The sequence below is a fragment of the Balaenoptera acutorostrata genome, chromosome 20 (assembly GCF_949987535.1).
Source record: "Balaenoptera acutorostrata chromosome 20, mBalAcu1.1, whole genome shotgun sequence".
In the NCBI taxonomy this organism is placed as follows: Eukaryota; Metazoa; Chordata; class Mammalia; order Artiodactyla; family Balaenopteridae; genus Balaenoptera; species Balaenoptera acutorostrata.
Window position 1 is genome coordinate 53,881,887 of NC_080083.1, and position 12,876 is coordinate 53,894,762.

The window sequence follows — 12,876 nt, forward strand, 5'->3', positions numbered from 1 at the left end:
GAGAGGTGCAGCGTGGGTTGGGGCAAATGTCGTGATCATTCTAAGGCGTTTGGAGAAGGCTGGCGGATTAGTGTCCTGGGGCTGCCGTGACACATTTCCACAAACCATGGGGCTTACAGCAACTGAAATTATTCTCTCACAGTCCTGGCGGCCAGAAGCCTGAAATAAAGGTGTCAGCAGGCCCACGATCCCTCCAAAGGCTCTAGCGGAGGATCCTTCCTGTCTCTTCCAGCTTCTGGAGGCCCAGGCTTTGCTTGGCTTGTGGCCACATCACCCTAGTCCCTGCCTCTGTTGTCACATGGCCTCTCTGTGCCTGTGTCTGCTCCTTTTCTGGTTCTTATGGGGACACTCTCATTGGGCTTAAGACCTACCTAATCCAGGATGATCTCCTCTTCGCCCTTAACTGGCTACATCTGCAAAGACCCTTTCTCCCATTCTGAGGTTCCAGGGGGACACACATTTCTGGGGGTACCATTCTACCCAGTACTGCTGGCATCTCCTCCTTGGGCTGATGGCCAAGTGGGTTCCGTAGACTTGCTGAAATAACCCAGTGCGGGGCTCCTGGCGATAGGGATTGTGTGTTGGAAAGCTCCTCAGGGAGGAGGTGCCACCCCTGCTCTCCCACGTTTCCTCTGTGACTCTGGCCCCTGGATGGTTTCCGTGTCCACAGCGGGTTCTCTGGTCCCTGCCCCACACCATCTGCCACCTGCTTGGTGGCACTGGACATTCTTGTCCCAGCTTTGGTCCTTCGGAGCTGTGTCCACCTTGGGAAAACTCCCTCCCTGGGCCTCACTTTCTGCTCCTAGCCAACCCCGGGACAGAGGGGTGACATGCAGTAGTGCTGGCAGACAGCTCAGATGCTGGAAATGCCACTGGTCCTGTGACCAGTGAGCTCACTCAAGTCCCAGGTCCATGCTGAGTTCGGCTAGCATGGGGGAGCACCTTCCCCAAGGCCCTCCCCACCAGCTGCCTGCCGACCTCATCCCACCAGACAGAGCCTCCTACACAGCATGAGCAATTGACAGCATCGGGGCTGCTGGCAAAGGCCGAGGCAGCACAGGGGCCATGGGGCTGGGCCAGGTGGGGATCCGGAAGCTCAGGAGTTTGCAAAGTCCATCACAGCCGGGAGAGCCAGCTGTCCACAGGTCAGAGAAGGGACTGCTGGGGAGTCACAAACAGACGGAAGGGTTTGGCAGACATTGGGCACCAAAGCCACGTGCGTTCTGGGACCAGTGGCCCCACAATGGGCTGCTGGGCTTTCCCCACCCTCCGCCTGCACACTCAACAGGTGTCAGCTGTGCTGTTCCTGCCACAGGGCCCACAGGGCCGCCCTTCGGGCAGAGGGTGAGATGGACCCACCTGCTCCCTGCCCCCTGGAGCAGGACTAAAGGCCTTGGAGGACCTTGAAGGGGGGCTGTGGCTGGGGGGGCCCTAATCCCTGCCTGGCTCTCCTGGGAGAGGGGTCTGGGCTGCTCTGAGCACAGAGTAACCTCGCTCCTGCCCTGACGCCCTGCGAGGGCCCATCGGGAGGTGGCTCTTCCCCTGGTGGCCCTGTTTGCTGTGTGCTCAGAACCCCAGTGGGCCCTGCAACCACTGATGGCCAGAACCTGCTAGAACTCCCCAGTCTCCCTTTCAGTGCCTCGGGGTCTCTGAGCCAGGAGCCAGCAGCCCTCCTCTCCCCTCCCCACCTCTCCCCTCCACTCCCCTCCTCTCCTGTCCTCTCCTCTTCTCTCCAAAGGTGAATTTCTTTTCATAAAAAGGAAAAAAAAAAAAACACCTTTAAATTGACGTGGCTCTGGAGTTGTGATGACCATCATCAAAAGTCGTGTTTAAGCCACCCACGGTTGATTTTTTATTTATAAAACTGCACCGTTCACCTCCAGTTCCTCTTAGAGCACAAAATAGGCTATTTAATAAAATCCAAAGTAATACAACAAGAGTAGCAGTGCACAGGCAGGGTTTTTAATGCTGCCTCATTACCATCCACCTGGCCTTGTTCCTCCCCAGAAGGTCAAGGTGGGGGAGGGCACCAGGCTCTCTGAGCAGAGACCCTAACCAACAGCATGACCACGGTAGGCAAGGGGCCCCTAAGATCCTTCCTGGGCTGGCGACTGCACTGCAGCAACTTGTACGACGCCAGATAAATCTGCTCTGATCTTAAAGAAGAGCCCAGTACCAGTGCTGCACATTTGGGAAGATGCAGAAAGAAAAAAGCAAAGGAAAGAGTGAATGCTGGGGAACGTGCCACGGACTGAACATTTGTGTTCTCCCAAATTCGTGGGTTGATGCCCTAACCCCCACTGTGACAGTGTTAGGAGGTGGGGTCTTTGGGAGGTGATTAGGGTTAGATGAGGTCATGAGGATAGGGTCCCGTGATGGGATTAGTGCCCTTCTTATTAGAAGAGACGCCACAGCTCTCTCCCTACTGTGTGAGGACACAGCAAGAAGGCAGCTGTCTGCAAGCAGGGAAGTGGGCTCTCACCAGAACCCAACCACGCCGGCACCTGCATCTCAGCCTTCTAGCCTCCAGAACTGCTTAAGACCCCCAGGCTGCAGTATGTTTTTATGGCAGCCCGCGCTGACTCAGACACCCAAGCTTCGTCCTGCAGAAATGGGTCTGTGTTGTCACTGGCAGCCTCCTCAGCGCCTTCAGCATCAACAAGCGCTTCCTCTCCCAAACACCCCTGACAGGACAGGCCATTTTCTCTTTGTCCTGGAACATAGGCGTCTGTGGCGGACTGGGTTATTCTTGCCAGTGGAGCTAAGAACACAGGTATTGAAAAATGATGGATTCTCCAAACCCTCTTCCCCCAAAGTGCAGGAGGGTGTGGTGCAGTGGACTGGGACTTAAAGTGAAATGGACCTGGATGAATATCTGAGCATCCTTTTTCTCATCGGGAAATCGGGGATCATAATGCCTACCTCATGGGCTGATCTGAGGCTTGTATATTCAGTGTCTGGCACATAATAGATGCTCAATAAATAAGAGACAAGATGGCTACTAGTAAATAATTTTAGCAAATAGTTGGAGTCACAACCAGTCACGAATACACTTTCTCCATACCTTTCTACCCCTGTCCCACAGTCAAGTGACTCGGCACCTGGCTGGGAAGGGGAGGGAGGAAGTCCAGGGTGTGCCACGGGAGAGCCACCAGTGAGGGGGCGTCTGGGCCACGATGGGAGAGGAGTTTTTCTGGCAAGTCATTTTGCATGACCCACACTAAAAATGGGTTTTACTAATAGATGAGTGTTCTTTTTCTTTTTTCAATTTTATTGAATTATATTGGATTGGCCAAAAAGTTCATTCGTTTTTAAGTAAAACTAAAAGACATTTTTCATTTTCACCAAAGAATTTCACCAATGTGTTTACTAACCAAACAAACTTTTTGGCCAACCCAATAGTTGATTTACAATGTTGTGTTAGTTTCAGGTGTACAGCAAAGTGACTCAGCTATACATATATATATATATATTCTTTTTCATATTCTTTTCCATTCTGGTTTATCACAGGATATTGAATATAGTTCCCTGTGCTATACAGTAGGACCTTATTGTTTATGTATCCTATATATACTAGTTTGTATCTGCTAATCCCAAGCTCCCAATCCATCCCTCCCCTACCCCCCATCCCCCTTGGCAACCACAGTCTGTTCTCTTTGTCTGTGAGTCTGTTTCTGTTTCTTAGATGTGTTCATTTACATTGTATTTTAGATTCCACATATAAGTGATATCATATGGTATTTGTCTTTCTCTTTCTGACTTACTTCGCTTAGTAGGATAATCCTAGGTCCATCCATGTTGCTGCAAATGGCATTATTTCATTCTTTTTTATAGCTGAGTAATATTCCATTGTGTACATGTGTGTGTGTATGTGTGTGTGTATTGAATATATATACCACATCTTTTTTTTTTGAGGTTTTTTTTAAATTTTTTAATTTTATTTTATTTATTTTTTTATACAGCAGGTTCTTATTAGTCATCAATTTTATACACATTAGTGTATACATGTCAATCCCAATCGCCCAATTCAGCACACCACCATCTCCACCCCCCCGCAGCTTTCCCCCCTTGTTGTCCATATGTTTGCTCTCTACATCTATGTCTCAACTTCTGCCCTGCAAACTGGTTCATCTGTACCATTTTTCTAGGTTCCACATACATGCGTTAATATACAATATTTGTTTTCCTCTTTCTGACTTACTTCACTCTGTATGACAGTTTCTATATCCATCCACGTCTCAACAAAAGACTGAATTTCGTTCCTTTTTATGGCTGAGTAATATACCATTGTATATATGTACCACAACTTCTTTATCCATTCGTCTGTTGATGGGCATTTAGGTTGCTTCCATGTCTTGGCTATTGTAAATAGGGCTGTTATGAACATAGGGGTGCAGGATGCGTGTTCTTTTATCCCAAGGGTGATACAAGCAAGTTGAGGTTTAATTTCTGAAAAATCCAATGGTTTACGGACAGAAGAGAACACAGGTTAAAGGGGGTGACCTCCGTCATTTGGATGGAGTTGAATAAAGGCAGATGCTAATGCTCTTGAGGAGAATTGCAGAGAAAAGCCCAAGAGGAACTCGGCATCAGAGGGGGACAGGGGTGAGGGCGGCAGGTTAAGCTGTGAGCTGGTGAAGTCTGTGGTGAAGGAGGACTGAGCAGGGAGACGGTGAGGAATGGTCCCATGGGGGTGAGTGTCCATCCACAACGGGACCCCCAGGAACAAATATCACTCTAGAAGGACCCAGTCCCGCTTCTCAAAATGGTCATCTGGTCCCGATCCCTCGTGGCAAACGCTTGCCGGATGGTTCATTCATTCATGCGTCCACCAAACATCCACTGCCTCCGTCTGTATTGGCCCTGCACCAGGCTCTGGGGCCGCGGGGCCGGTGAGATATGGCCTCTGTGGGGTGGGGGTGGGAGTCACAGGCCAGTGGGCGAGTGCCAGATGGTGGGGACTTCCCGCCCTAGCAAACAGAGAGCAGCCCCGCTCTGGGTAACTCCTTGCCCACCAAGTCTCCCCTGGGAAGTCTGCAGTTTCTAGCTCAGCAGACTTCGTGCAGAGGCTGTTGCAGTGGGAGTTGGGCCAGGTGGAGACCCTCTGAGCTTGGTAAATGCGTCTTGCTCTGTTTGGACTCTGCTGAAGGGTTTTCCACGGGTGTGCACGGGCACTCAGCACGCCTGGGCTGGTGATCTGTGCTCCTCCACAAACCTGATCACGGAGGCAAAAATCTCCATAATTGATTATCCCGCCAGGTGGCCGAGAGCAGTGTTTGCTAACTACGAGGCTGAGAGTCCGCTGCACGTTTCCCGGCCCGCCAGCCCGCCCACGGGCGGGCGTTGTCAGCAAGGCCCATGGAGCAGAGCAAGCCCCAGGCTCCTCCCTCCCTCCTCTCCCAGATGCGGTGGTGGGGCAGGGTGGGTGAGATGAGAGAGTAGAGGGCAGAGGGTGGGAAGATGGGAAATGCTGGGGACGTGGAAGAGGAAGGGAGAAGCCAGTGTGTGTCTCAGAATGCAAGACAAGCCCCGTCGGAGTCGGCCCATCCCCGTCTGGCTCACGCCAGGAGGAGAGCCAGACCACAGAGGAAGCAGGTCTACACGGGCCCCACTTCCTTTCCAAGTAGCAAGAGCCTCCAGGGAGGCACAGGTGAAAACTTCATTACCCTGGAGATTCTGTACCCGGACCGAGGAAAGGGAAGAGCCAGGGCGGCTCAGCCTGAAGAAGCACTAGGAAAATAGGCTGGACCATCATGTGCCACCGATGGTGAAGGCATCAGGCTCAGCACGTCCTCCCGACCACCCCTCTGGTTCTGGGTCTTTCAAAACATGGAGGTTCTTTGGAGATGGACATGGGTCCCAGCCTCTGAGACTCCTGACGTGGGCTGAGTCGGTGTAACCGCTGGGTTCAAATGGCATAGGTACCAAATATTTTGACCAAATAAGGACACTTGTAACCATGGGAGACATTTAGGAGAACTCAAGGAGTGACTCAGGACCTTAGGACTAGTGGAGGCTGGGTGGGGGTGGGGACGCCTTGCCAACCCTGATGTTGCCCAAAGACTGGGAATTCCGGGCCAGAAGCTTCCCTGGCGCTTAGAGGAAATCTGTGGGTTGGACACAGTGGATAAAGGAGGGGGATCTTGGGAGTTGTTTCGGTGGAGGAGAGACAAGGACAGGGAAGCAGGTGGCGCCCCACCCCGAATCCTGGACTAGCCCGTGTTCTCTGGCCCTGCAGCCGCCTGCCCAGCAGGGCAGGCCCCTCCCATCCAACTCCCGCACGCTTGGCCCAGACCTGTGCTGCAGCGAGTGTGTGTGTTTGCTCACTGGGGCTGCATGGATTGAATTAAATGGAACCAAATTGAATTGCACTGGGAGGAAAACTCACTTTAAGAAAAAAAAAAAAACCAAGAAAAAAGGCAACAATAAGAAAATCCCCCAAATCAACTGAAGGCGGCGTTTGATGAAAGCTGATTGATTCAATCCATCTCGTTTTGTAATGACGCCTTCATTCGAAGGTGCCTTCCAATCGCATCGAGTCACTTTGTGAGCTGTGTGTAGACATGTGCCAGAAGTACTTGCTTTTGCCATTTGACTGGGGGGTGGGGGGAGATGCCAAGCAACAAACAGAGGCCATAGGGGGGCCACCTCCGCGATGGCCTCTCCTTGTGTGGTTCAAGTTAAGCCACACCTTGGCCCACGGCCCTCCCTGCTGTGGTTGGGGGTTGGGGGTGCGATTTCCCATGAAATACCGCCTTCGTGATTTGCACAAACTCTAACACAGGCCAAGCAGGCTCCACGCATTAAATGTTCTCCTTCCACCTTTAATTCTCGTTTCCCACTGAGAAGGGTGCCTCTTTCCGTTTGTGGGTGAGAGGGAGTGCAGCACAGTGGGAACCTGCCAGGGAAACCCGGTTGCCCCAGTTACTGGTGGTGCAGTTGCTTAACCAAAGCGCACCTCAGTTTTTTCACCTGAAAAATGGGGATGGTAAGAGTAGTGCCTGCACCTGGCAGGTAAAATGTGCAAAATAAGTGACAGCATCTACCTGCTCTTCCTGGTGATATTGATGATGGTAATGATGGTGATTTTCTACATCTTAAGAGAGAGGTCCAGTCTGACTGCCTTTTGATTTTAGAAGCTTTTCAGTTGTCTTTATCCTGTTTATGCTAAGTTTAAAAAAAGAAATACACACACAGTGGAGAGAGGGCGATGGGAAGTGACTTCTTAATGGGTACGTGGTTTCCTTTTGGGGTGATGAAAAAGTTCTAGAACCAGATATGGTGGTGGTTGCACAACAATGTGAATGTACTTAATACCACTGAATTGTACACTTTAAAATGGCTAAAATGGCAAATTTTATGTTATGTGTATTTTACCACAATAAAAATAGATGTGCAGGATATGTACTTATAAAATTATGAAACATTACTAAAATAAATAAGGAAAATTTAAGTCCAGAAAAAGCACACACACACACACACACACACACACACACACCCTCATTTCTAATCTCTGAAGTGCCCAATGAGAAAAGGGCAGGATTAAGAGTCCAGACACATGTGTGCAGTTCTCAGGCCCCCAGGAATCAGCTTTGTGACTCTAGGCAAGTACCTTGATCTCTCTGGCCCCAGGTTCCTGGATTATAAAAGGAGTTAATGCCTGGCCCCTGCTAGTCTGGCACTAGCTCTGAGCTGCTCCTGCCAATGGAAGCTCCTGGAAGCTGCACCTAATTCCAAACAACACACAACAGTGGCTTCTGAAATCATGTATTTGTGAGATTTAGAATTCTCTTACTTCTCTTTAAGCAATAGCAGCTCTTCCACTTTTCCCTGTTACCTTTTTTTTCTTTTTTAATTTTCATTTATTTTATTCATTTATTTTTGGCTGCGTTGGGTCTTTATTGCTGCTCACAGGCTTTCTCTAGTTGCGGTGAGCGGGGGCTATTTTTCGTTGCGGTGCGTGAGCTTCTCATTGTGGTGGCTTCTCTTGTTGCGGAGCACGGGCTCTAGGTGCACGGGCTTCAGTAGTTATGGCACGTGGGGTCAGTAGTTGTGGCTCACGGGCTCTAGAGCTCAGGCTCATTAGTTGTGGTGCACGGGCTCAGTTGCTCCACGGCATGTGGGATCTTCCTGGACCAGGGCTCAAACCTGTGATCCCTGCGTTGGCAGGCGGATTCTTAACCACTGCGCCACCAGGGAAGTCCCACCCTGTGTTATCCTTTGACGAATATTAAAATAGATGTGAGCACCATGACCCCACCCAGAGAGACACCTGGGGAGGTGGGGACAAACCAGTGCAGGTGGCAGGGGAACCCAGTTTGGGATTAAACACCACATCCACAATTCACAAAGTCCCCATATGAGAATAACCTGAAAACCAGGTGGGGGTAAGGAAGAAGAGGAGGGGGCAACTCAGAGTTTGGGGCAAAGGGAAGACAGAGAAAAAAACACAAAGGAATACCCCAGAGTGGCAGGGAAAATGAGTTTGGAAAATCTGGATGACAGGACCATGGTGTTCTGTTTCCCTTTGTCTTTGCCTGTTAAATCAGACGTAGACTCCCAGCCACACTGGCCGTGCAGTTTAAGGTGGGCAGGTTTCCTCGGCCTCCCAGGGAGATAATGCCTCTTCTTCCAGACTTGGCTAGTCAATGAGCAAATCGCAGCCAGCAACCAGATGTGCGATGACGACAATGATTCTAATCCTCTCCCCTTTTTCTCTCTCTTTTTTTTTTCTTAGAGAGCCCACAGTGCCTCGGGAAAAATTGGCTGAATAAAAGGTATAAAGACTTTCTCTTTTTTTTCCTGAATAGTTTTTGACAGATATGCCCATGTTGAACATCTTGGGAGCTGCTGACAATGATTGCTGGGGGTTCTGGGTTTCCTATGCGCTGGAGGGAGGGGATTTGTGGAGGCTGAAGTGGGGGTGGCTTATTTAGCGCTCTTCCCCCAATGGGCCTGTCCAAAATGCCTGGGAAGGCAGGCCTGGGGAGCCAGAGGAGCCAGAAGGGAAATGAGGGGACAGGAGTTTGTTTAAAGGTGACACTGCTTAGCAGCTCCAAGTGGCCAGGGAAGCAGTGCTGATTCCTTCCTGGTCCCTGCCCTCCCCTCCCCCACCCCAGGTACTCAGGGCCCAGGTGTGCACCCCTGAACTGCACAGCCTTCTGAACCAAGGGCACCTCAGGCTCACTGGTCCAGGGTGGTCTGACTCCCCTCTGTGGCCTGGTCTCCTCAGGGAGGGGGCTCAGTTCCCAATGCCGATCCCCACGGGGGAACTGGACAGTTGTGACCTGAGCCCTGGGTCCCTGTGTTGCTTCCGCCTGCAGCTGATCTCCTTTGTAGATTCACTTTCAGTGTTATACTTTGGGGGGGAAAGTTATTATAAACATAATGTATATTTGTTGTGAACGAAATTAGAAAAGGCAGGTTCGCCGTGTATTTGTAAGCCTGGGTCCCAGCAGGCTTCTCGTCATGGGCTCCTCGGTCTTGGGCTGCAGGTGACAAGGATGGCAAAGCGTGTTCTCAGATCAGCAACGGAAGTAACGCTGTCAAGTGGGAGGAGTCTGATGCCTTCCTGAGCCAAACACTGGAAATTTAGTTTGGTGTTCGCTTTTGTATTGTTTTTGCCGCAAGCCCACCCTTGCTTGGCCCAGAAGTGGGCGTTGGCCAAATGGAGCTTGACTTGGCCAGGGAGCTTTGTCCTGGAAACCGCTCACCGCAGACCACGGGGGCTATGTGGGGAGGACAGCGCGGGCCCCGCTCACTGGCCTTCCATCAGGGCTCCTCTTCTTGTGGCCCTGGGCGACGCATGATAGGGTCCCCAGGGAGCGGCCGTCCTGTCTCTGTGAGTGTTCGATGTGTTTCTCCGTAGGAGGGGACAGAGAAAGTGCAGTCAGCCTTGGTCTCATGCTCTTACGGAGTATTGTAACCACAAGGACAGTGGCTTCATATGGCAGCTTTCTTGCCATGCCATCTTTATAAAATGAGTCTCATTTTACATGGAAGCATACAAACCAGTCTTCAGGTGAATCTGTCTGTGGGATAAAGAGTCCATTTGTGCTCTACGGAATGATGCGGTGATTTGCTGACTTGAATTTTTGCAAACTTGGTGTTTTAATCAGCTTTATCAAAGTATAATGCACACACAATCAACTACGTGTATTTAGAGTGTGCAATTTAACGTTTTGACATATGTTTATACCCACAACATCATCGCTACTGTCAAGATACCGAACGTATTCACCACCCCCGACACTTTCCTGATGCCCCTTTAACCTCTTCCTCACACCCTTTCCCAATCCCCTATTCCCAGGCAAGCACTGATCTGCTCCCTGTCACTATAAAATAGTTTGTTTTTCCTAGAGTTTTATATAAATAGAATCATGCCATATGTACTCTTTTGGCAGGGGTGGGGGGGCGGGGGTTAGCCTCTTTCACGCAGGATAATTATGTTGAGATTCAACCAGGTGGTGTTATTCATCCATAGTTCATCCTTTTTATTACTGAGTAGTATTCCATGCTATGAATGCATCATAGTTTGTTTATCCATTTAGTCCTTGAAGGACATCTGGGTTGTGTCCAGTTTGGGACTATTACAAATAAAGCTGCTGTGAGCATTTGTGTCCAAGTCTTTGTATAGGCACCTGCTTGCTTTTCTCTTGGGTAAAATACCAAGAATGAAATGGCTGGATCCTATGGAAGGCATATGTTCAACTTTTTAAGTAAATGCCAAACTGTCTTCCAAAGTGATTGCAGCATTTCACATTCCCACCGGCCAGGTGTGAGGATCACAGTTCTATATTCTCACCAACACTTGGTGTTATCGGTCTTTATAATTTTAACCATTCTAACAGGTATGAAATGGTATTTGGTCGTGGTTTCCATTTCATTGCCCTGATGACAAATGATGTTGAACATCTTTCATGTGGTTGTCTGACGTTCCAAAATTTCCTTTGGTGAAGTGTCTGTTCAAATCTTTGCCTATATTTTTTGGGTGGTTTGTTTTCTTATTGTTGAGTTTGGGGAGTTCTTTATATATTCTTGATACAAGTCCTTTATCAGACACCTGCTTTGCAGATATTTTCTTCTAATTGGTCTGACTTTTCATTCTCTCAATAGTGTCCTTTCAAAGAGCTGACTTTTTCATTTGGATAAAGCCTAGTTTACTAATGTGTTCTTCATAGATCATGCTGTATCTAAGAAATCTTAGCCTGACCCAAAGTCACCAAAACTTTTTTCCTCCTATCCGTTCTTCTAAACATTTTATAGGTTTTAGGTGTTACATTTAGGTCTATGATTTATGTTGAGTTCATTTTTGTGTATGGTGGGAGGTATGGCTTCAAGTTCATTTTTCTGCATATGGATAGCCCATGATTTCAGTATTACTTATTTTTAAAAAAAAAACTGTCCTTTATCCATTGAATTACCTTTTCAGCCTGGTGAAAAATTAGTTGTCATATATGTGTGGGTCCATTTCTGGACTTAGTTGCATTGATCTATTTGTTTACCTTGATGCCATACCATACTGTCATGATTATTGTAGCTTTCTAATAAGTCTGAAAATCAGGTAATGTTAGCCCTCCAGCTTTGTTCTTTTTTTTCAAAGTTGTATTGGCTATTGTAGGTCCCCTAAATTTAGAATCCACACGTGAATTTTTTTTTAATGCCCACTGGGATTTTGATCCAGATTGCATTGAGTCTATAGATCAACTTGAATCTTAACAGTATTGTCTCCTGACTCATAAACAAGGTATGTCTCCCCAGTTAATTGGGGCTCCTTTCTCTCATCTGTAGTTTGCAATTTTCAGTGTATAGGTCTTACATATCTCTTGTCAGATTTATCCCTAGGTACTGCATATTTTTTTTTATAGTGGCCACTTTATTCATTTTTAAAGCAAGGGTCCAAGCAGTGGGTGATTGTAGCTGGAGCATAACCTCTAGGTTGCAAAATTTCCCACCTTCCTTCACGCATAAGGAAGAAGCATGTAAAGGAATGTGGTGGAAAAATTAACCCTACTATGAATAGGACTTTTATACTTTCATAAGTAAAGTGGTTTGAAGAGATCTTTTCCCTGTCCCTTTTTGATTTCTTTTTCTTTTCTTTGATTTAGATTTTCATCTTTTATTGTATTCTTCTTCCATGGGGGTAGTGATGAAATGTGGTCCAGGATTTCCTCCAACCTGGGAAAAAATACTACTCTCATCCCTCTTTCTACTAACTGAGTTATAAAGCCAGGTAGTTGCAACCCAGTGGGACCCAGGAGACAATAAGCATGAGAGAGGCCTCTTAAGCTCACATTTTGTCTGGGCTTCAAACTGGAGGGAAAACCAAGATTTCTTAATCTGACTCATGTTACCACACTAGGAGAATTTATAGAGATATGTGACTGAATTTCTAGTAATCAATAATGTGTGAATTTTTGTGGAGTATCCCTAGGTATTGCATATTTTATGCTATTTTAAATGGTATTTTTCTTTCAATTTCTGATTGTTTGTTGCTAGTGTATAGAAATACAATTATGTTTTTGGATATCACTCTTCTATCCTGAAACCTTGCTAAACTCACTTACTAGTTCTAGTAGCTTTTTTGTAGATTCCATCAGATTTTCTACATTGATGATCATGCCGTCTGTGAATAAAGACAGTTTTACTCCTTCCTTTCCAATCTGGAGACCTTTTATTTCTTTTCCTTGCCTTGTTCCACTGACCCTCCAGCAGACCAATGAATAGAAGTGGTGAAAATGGACATTCTTGTTTCGTACCTGATCTTAAAAGATAGTAAGCCTTGCACTGTCAAGTATGATATTAGCTGTAGGTTTTTCATAGGTTCCCTTCTATTCCTAGTCCCCTTCTATTGCTAGCTTGTTGAAAGGTTTTATC

At 47.9% G+C, this 12,876-nt stretch overlaps 1 protein-coding gene across 16 annotated transcripts in view; it reads left to right on the forward strand.

The window, feature by feature from the left end:
* RBFOX3 (RNA binding fox-1 homolog 3) overlaps positions 1-12,876 on the forward strand; it is a 449,725-nt gene that overhangs the window by 312,649 nt on the left and 124,200 nt on the right. For 15 of the 16 annotated variants that reach the window (XR_009006299.1, XR_009006298.1, XM_057536054.1 and 12 more), the window contains one exon: positions 8,738-8,777. The exons of the other annotated variant lie outside the window; for it this stretch is intronic. The gene's annotated coding sequence lies outside the window, so the exon portion shown is untranslated. The remainder of the gene's footprint in view (positions 1-8,737; positions 8,778-12,876) is intronic. 16 annotated transcript variants of the gene reach the window in all.